At 49.0% G+C, this 6,492-nt stretch overlaps 1 long non-coding RNA gene across 1 annotated transcript in view; it reads left to right on the plus strand.

Annotated features, from left to right (window-relative positions):
* LOC106723638 overlaps nucleotides 1–6,271 on the plus strand; it is a 68,167-nt gene extending 61,896 nt beyond the window's left edge. The window contains exon 3 of the long non-coding RNA XR_001359348.1: nucleotides 6,052–6,271. This is a non-coding gene — a long non-coding RNA (uncharacterized LOC106723638). The remainder of the gene's footprint in view (nucleotides 1–6,051) is intronic.
* The last annotated feature ends 221 nt before the right edge of the window (nucleotides 6,272–6,492 follow it).

The raw sequence follows: 6,492 nt of genomic DNA on the forward strand, positions 1-6,492 counted from the left end.
GAACCTGAGTCTGCTTCTTGAGTGTGTCCCTTATGGGTGCGAGGAGTAGAAATCTGCAGTTTGTTGGGTTGCGCTGCAAAAGCGCAGGTGGTTCTTTTTGTGCCACTGGCACAGCTTGGGGGGGGGTGTAAATTGAGTAGGGCGGGGTCTCAAGGAATCACCAGGGCGGAGCAAGCAGCAATGGCGTCTCCACGACTCCGTGACTCTGCGTCCCCGAGTGCCAGCGAGGAGCTCCGCGAGAGAGCTACCCTTGCTTTCTGACCCACTGCAAGGCCATCCTGCCTCTCCCCGTAGGGGTCTGGACGTCAGAATCCCACCCCAAACAAGCTCAGTGGATTCGAGAGTTTGTAACCCCTTCCGATTGAAAAAAACCCGCTTCTTGAGTGTGTCCCTTATGGGTGCGAGGAGTTGAAATCTGCAGTTTGTTGGGTTACTCTGTAAAAGCACCGGTGGTTCCTTTTGTGCCTCTGGCACAGCTTGGGCAGGGATGTAAATTGAGTAGGGCGGGGTCTCAGGGAGTCACCAGGGCGGAGCAAACAGCAATGGCATCTCCGCAGCTCCTCACCTCTCCGCAACTCCTCTCCGCAACTCCGTGTACCCGAGTGGCCGGCGAGCAGCTCCGCGAGAGAGCCACCCTTGCTTTCCAACCCGCTGCAAGGCCGTCCCGCCTCTCCCCATAGGGGTCTGGGACTTTAGAATCCTGCCCCAAACAAGCTCAGTGGACTTGAGAGTTTGTAACCCCTTCCAATTGAAAAAACCGTGCATCCTGTTCTTGGCGCCTCTGCATATCCTACTCAGTCTCAATGCGCTTCTTTCTTTCCTTCCAGTTGTAGAACTTCCACTGGGCCAGCTTTCCCATGGTTCTGAATGATAGCTGTTTGTCTTATAGTTGGTAGTTTCAATGTTGTGCCACAGTGTTTTCACGAAGGTCATGAACAATCAAGAAGCAGTTCAAGTGCCGGGGTCCAGCCCAGGTGGTCCAGGGGTTCCCAAAGGTGTGGACGAAGTTGACGAAGAATGAAGGACATGGAGACAGCTTTCAGATGATCAGCATAGCCAGGTTCTCTCTTTATTCTCCTGTTACATCTGTATTTATACCATTTGATCCTATAAGCATGCCTCTATAGTCACATCATGGTATGTTTTGGGTCCTCCCTTGACCTTCTACAGTTCCTTGTTTTATGTTTATAGTTTCTTATCTGACCTTTGCTAAAAATCTTAACTCTATCTAGCTCTGTTGATTTTAATCCTATCCATTCTATTCCAAAGTTAGGGCTAGTTTGTTATCTCCATTCCAAGGTCATTACTCTACTGCTCTACTGTTAAGCTACAAGGAAGTAACTGAAGGAGATTATCCTATTCTGTGGCCCAAGTAAAGGTTATGTCCTTTTAGACTTGCTGGTGGTCTTCCTTGGGACTGCCCTGTATCGGCGGGTTTTCATAGGCTTTGGTACATTCTCTGGTGGGTAGACCCCTGGGGATGTGGGCCTAGCAAGTCCCAAATTTATTGCCAACAGTCTTAGTCTAAGTTCTTCATAAGTAGTACACAGTATTTCTGTAACACTAGGGGGTTTTGCTGATTTATTTCCTTCCTTAGTCCCATTAATCCCTAACTCCAGGGAAACATCCCACGTGGGGAAACAATCTTTCTCGGGGAGGTGGCCCTGTTTAGAACACATAGCACTAAGAAGGGGAGCAAACATATTAAGAACAGTATGCCGTATACGCCAGGTCCCTTGAAACATATCCTGTGCGGATGTTTCTTCCCTGCAGCAACTGTGTCAAGCAGCAAGGATGGACCGGTTTCTGGCACCAGGCTAGAAAGATATCAGCTGGCCTTCCTCCAGGGGCTCAGGGCTGGGGCCAGGAAACCCACCAATATGGCTAAGATCTCTGAGGTCTTCCAGAAGCCAGATGAAAGTCCAGCGGCTGACTATGTGAGGCATACTTGGTCTACTCTCCTTTTGATCCTGAAGCTTCAGAATATCAAACTATGGTAAATGCGGCCTTTGTGGGCCAAGCCCAGCCTGACATAAAAAGAAAGTTACAGAAGCTAGAAGGATTTGCAGGGGAAAAAACGCCACCGAGCTGCTAGAAATAGCAAACAAGGCTTTCATTAACCGAGACAGGGCAGCTAAGAAAGAAGCGGAGGAGAGACTGAAAAAGAAAGCAACCTTGATAGCGGTGGCTATCAAGGAATCAAGCTCCCAGACAGATAAGAAAGGGAAACAAGGACCTAGGCTAGGGGGAAGGAGGACAAACCTGAAGTGAGACCAGTGTGCTTAATGTAAGGAATCTGGACACTGGAAGAATGAATGTCCAAAGCACCAGAAAGAGAAGTCAGGGTCATCCAACCCACCCAGCCGCTACTGGCTGGAACTGCCTGAGGCAGATCTTATTGGGCTGATGGCAGCTGACTCTGACTAGGACAGACCAGGCTCTTTTCAGCTGGGCCCCCATGAGCCCATGGTCAGAATAAAAATTGGGGGCCAAACTGTGGACTTTATGATTGATACAGGAGCTGAGCACTCAGTAGTCACTCAGAATGTAGCGCCTCTCTCAGGAAAGGAGGTCACCATTATTGGAGATACTGGGGACCAGACCCATAGACCATTCTGCCGCCCTTGCAGATGCTAACTTGGCAGCCACCAAGTAACTCATGAATTCCTGTACTTGCCAGATTGCCCAGTGCCTCTAATGGGTAGAGGCCTTTTAGCCAAGATGGGGGCAGGGGTCACCTTTGCCCCAGATGGCTCAGCACAGCTGTGCCTAGGTGAGGAGACCTCTCCAATGATCCTGTCCTTAGCAGTGCCCTGGGAGGAAGAATGGAGACTTTATACCTCCAAGTCAAAGATCTCACCATTAGAGCCTGAATTAGAGGAAGAATCCCTCTGGTCTGGGCAGAAGGATCATGCCCTGGTACTAATTGACTTAAAGCCTGGGCACAGCCTATCAAAATCCGCCAATATCCAATTGTAAGGGAGGCATGCCTAGGAATCCAGGTCCACTTAGACCGGCTGCTTCGGTGGGGATTTCTTAAATGATGTCAGTCTCCATGGAACACTTCTCTCTTGCCTGTCAAAAAGCCTGGGACTGATGATTACCACCCAGTACAGGATCTGTGGGCTGTTAATGAGGCTGTTATAACCCTGCACTTTGTGCTACCAAACCCCTACACTCTTCTGGGACTCATTCCATCAGAGGTGGAATGGTTTACATGTCTAGATCGGAAAGATGCCTTTTTCTGCCTTTAGTTGGCACCCCCAGTCAGCCCCTGTTCACCTTTGAGTGGGAAAACCCAACTATGGGGGCCAAAGAGCAGTTCACCTGGACCAGACTGCCACAAGGGTTCAAGAACTCCCCTACTCTGCCCTAGCAGGTTTGGCTCAGTGGATAGAGCGTTGGCCTGCGGACTAAAGGGTCACAGGTTCGATTCTGGCCAAGGGCATATGCCTGGGTTGCGGGCTTGATCCCCAGTAGGGAGCATGCAGAAGGCAGCCTACCAATGATTCTCTCATCATTGATGTTTCTATCTCTCTAACCCTCTCCCTTCCTCTCTAAAATCAATAAAAATATATTTAAAAAAAAAGAACTCCCCTACTCTTTTTAGTAGAGCACTAGCATCTGATCTGTCTATGTTCCCAGGACAGGACTTGGGATATGTTCTACTCCAATATGTAGATGACCTCCTCCTACTGGCCTCCACGTGAGCTCAGTTCTGGGAAGCAATGCGAGCCCTTCTGAGACTCTTAACTGAAACAGGTTACCGGTGTCCAAGAAAAAGGCAAAGATTTGTCAGAAAGAAGTCAAGTATCTAGGCTCCCGAATCACCTAAGGGAAATGAAGGCTAGGGACTGAAAGAAAGCATGAAGTATGTGCTATCCGAGTCCCTAGCACCCGGCGGCAGATTCTGGAATTCCTGGGAGCTGCAGGATTCTGTCGGATTTGGATCCCAGGGTTTTCAGACCTAGCTAAGCCTCTCTATGAAGCTTTGAAAGGGGACGAGAAGGCACCCATTGACTGGGGCCCTGAGCAGGAAAAGGCCTTCATCACCATAAAGGCAAAACTCACCGAGGCCCCAGCACTAGGGCTACCAGCTGTGACATGGGACTTTAACCTCTTCGTTCACGAGAACAATGAGGTAGCCCTAGGAGTTCTAACCCAGGAGTTTGGACCCTGGCAAAGACCTGTAGCCTATCTCTCCAAGCAGATTGACCCAGTTGCCTCCAGGTGGCTCCCATGTCTCAGGACCCTTGCAGCCATAGCATTATTAGTGAAAGAAGCGGATAAGCTTACCCTGGGACAAAACTTAAATGTAAAAGTACCTCAGTCTGTTGTTACTCTAATGGAAGCTAGGGGGCAGCACTGGCTGACTCATGCTTGAATGACTCAGTATCAGGGGCTCCTATGTGAAAATTGGCAGGTACAATTAGAAGCAGTGAGAACTCTTAATCCTGCCATCTTTTTACCCTTCGCTGAGGGAGCTCCTGAGCATGATTGCCTAGAAGTCCTAGAGGAGGTTTACTCCAGCCAGCCAGATCTAACAGACAAGCCCCTACAGAATCCGGACTTAGTATTGTTCACAGATAGCAGTAGCTTCCTAGATGAAGGAAAGACGAGCCGGTATGCAATGGTATCAGACTTTGAGACAATCGAGGCACAGGCCCTGCCTGAAGGATGGTCAGCGCAGGGAGCAGAACTTTGGGCCCTAGTCAGAGCCTTAGAACTCAGTGAGGATAAGTGCACCAACATCTACACTGACTCGCACTATGCCTTCGCTACCCTGCATATCCATGGGGCCATATACAAGGAAAGGGGGTTCCTGATGGCCAGAGGAAAAAGAATCAAAAATCAGAATGAGATCTTGAAGTTACTATAAGCAGTCTGGGAGCCCAAGGAAGTAGCAGTCATCTGTTATAAAGGACACCAGAAAGGGAAAGACTCGGTGTCAGAAGGGAACCTTCACGCAGACGCAGCGGCAAAGCTGGCTGCTAAGGAGCGGGTGGTGCCATTGCGGATCATGTTGGCTCCTGAATTACCTGAGCCTCCGAAGAGGAATGGGCCCAGCAAGAAGGGGGTAAGAGGATGAAGGAAGGTTGGTGGATACTCCCAGATCATAAGGTCTGTGTCCCAGAACAGTTAGCCCATAAGGTAGTCCTCCAGCAGCATGAACTTACTCATTTAGGAAAGACTGCCCTAGAAGCTTTGTTAGGCAGATACTACCTGATTGCCTGTCTTCCCTCCTTGTGTGCCTCAGTCTCTCAGTGTTGCCTCCTCTGTGCACAGAACAATGCAAACCAGGGTCCTGTAGGACCGATAGGAGTTCAGTGCTGCGGGCAAGCTCCCTTTGAGGACTTAGAAGTAGATTTTACAGAAATAGGGCCTAGCAGAGGGAATAAATATCTACTGGTCTTTGTTCCTTTTCAGGCTGGGTCGAGGCATATCCCACATGCACAGGAAAGGAAAGAAAAGTCACTAAGGCATTGCTGAAGGACATAATTCCACAGTATGGAATGCCTCTGACCATACGGTTGGATAATGGCCCAGCCTTTGTAGCAGAAATAGTACAACAGGTAGCTAAGGCTTTAGGAATTAAATGGAACCTACATACAGCTTATAGGCCTCAGAGGTCAGGGAAAGTAGAGCGCATGAACTGGACAATCAAGCAGGCCATGGCTAAGCTATGCCAAGAGACAACCTTACCCTGGACAGATATCTAACCTCTTGTACTCCTGGGGGTATGCTGTGCCCTGAAGGCCAGGGTAGGTTTCTCTCCCTTTGAAATTCTATATGGCAGACCTCCTCCCTTAATTCAGCCAAAGGGAGATTTGGGGGAAATAGGGGACTTAGGAATTCAGAAGCAATTACAAATACTTGGAAAAATTGTCTTTGAGGTCCACAGATGGGTTATTGACTGATTACCCATCTCTCTAGGAACAGCTGTACACCCTTATAAACCTGGAGACCAGGTTTGGGTAAAAGACTAGAAAAAGGAGCCCCTTAAGCCAACTTGGAAGGGATCCTATCCAGTCATACTAACCACCCCTACAGCTCTCAAGGTTGCAGGACTGAACACCTGGATCCACCACTCCTCGGTGAAAGCAGCCCACCAGCCGAGCGACGCCCAGCCTGAGTGGAAGGTGACCTCCGACCAGAAACACCCCCTGTGGATCACCCTCAAGAAGACGGAGGACCTGGCTGATCACCTGCTCCAAGGAATTCAGATAACACCCTGCTGAATTCTCCCTTACACTAATATTTCTTTCTTATCTCTCCCTAAAGGTAATATGCTCTGGTATTTCTGGATAATCATGGTTTTTGTCTTTCTAATCATTCTTATTTTTGTCTTTTTATGAGTGCCACCAGAACCCTAGGCTAGTACCAGGAGGAGAACTCTTCTGACCTTGCTGGGACACAGAGCACCATAAAATTAGTACCTCCTACACAGCAAAGGAACAAGATGAGGCTGAGGCTGGTTCTTTTACTGTTACT

Source organism: Myotis brandtii, unplaced genomic scaffold (genome assembly GCF_000412655.1).
Source record: "Myotis brandtii unplaced genomic scaffold, ASM41265v1 scaffold613, whole genome shotgun sequence".
NCBI classification, from domain to species: Eukaryota; Metazoa; Chordata; class Mammalia; order Chiroptera; family Vespertilionidae; genus Myotis; species Myotis brandtii.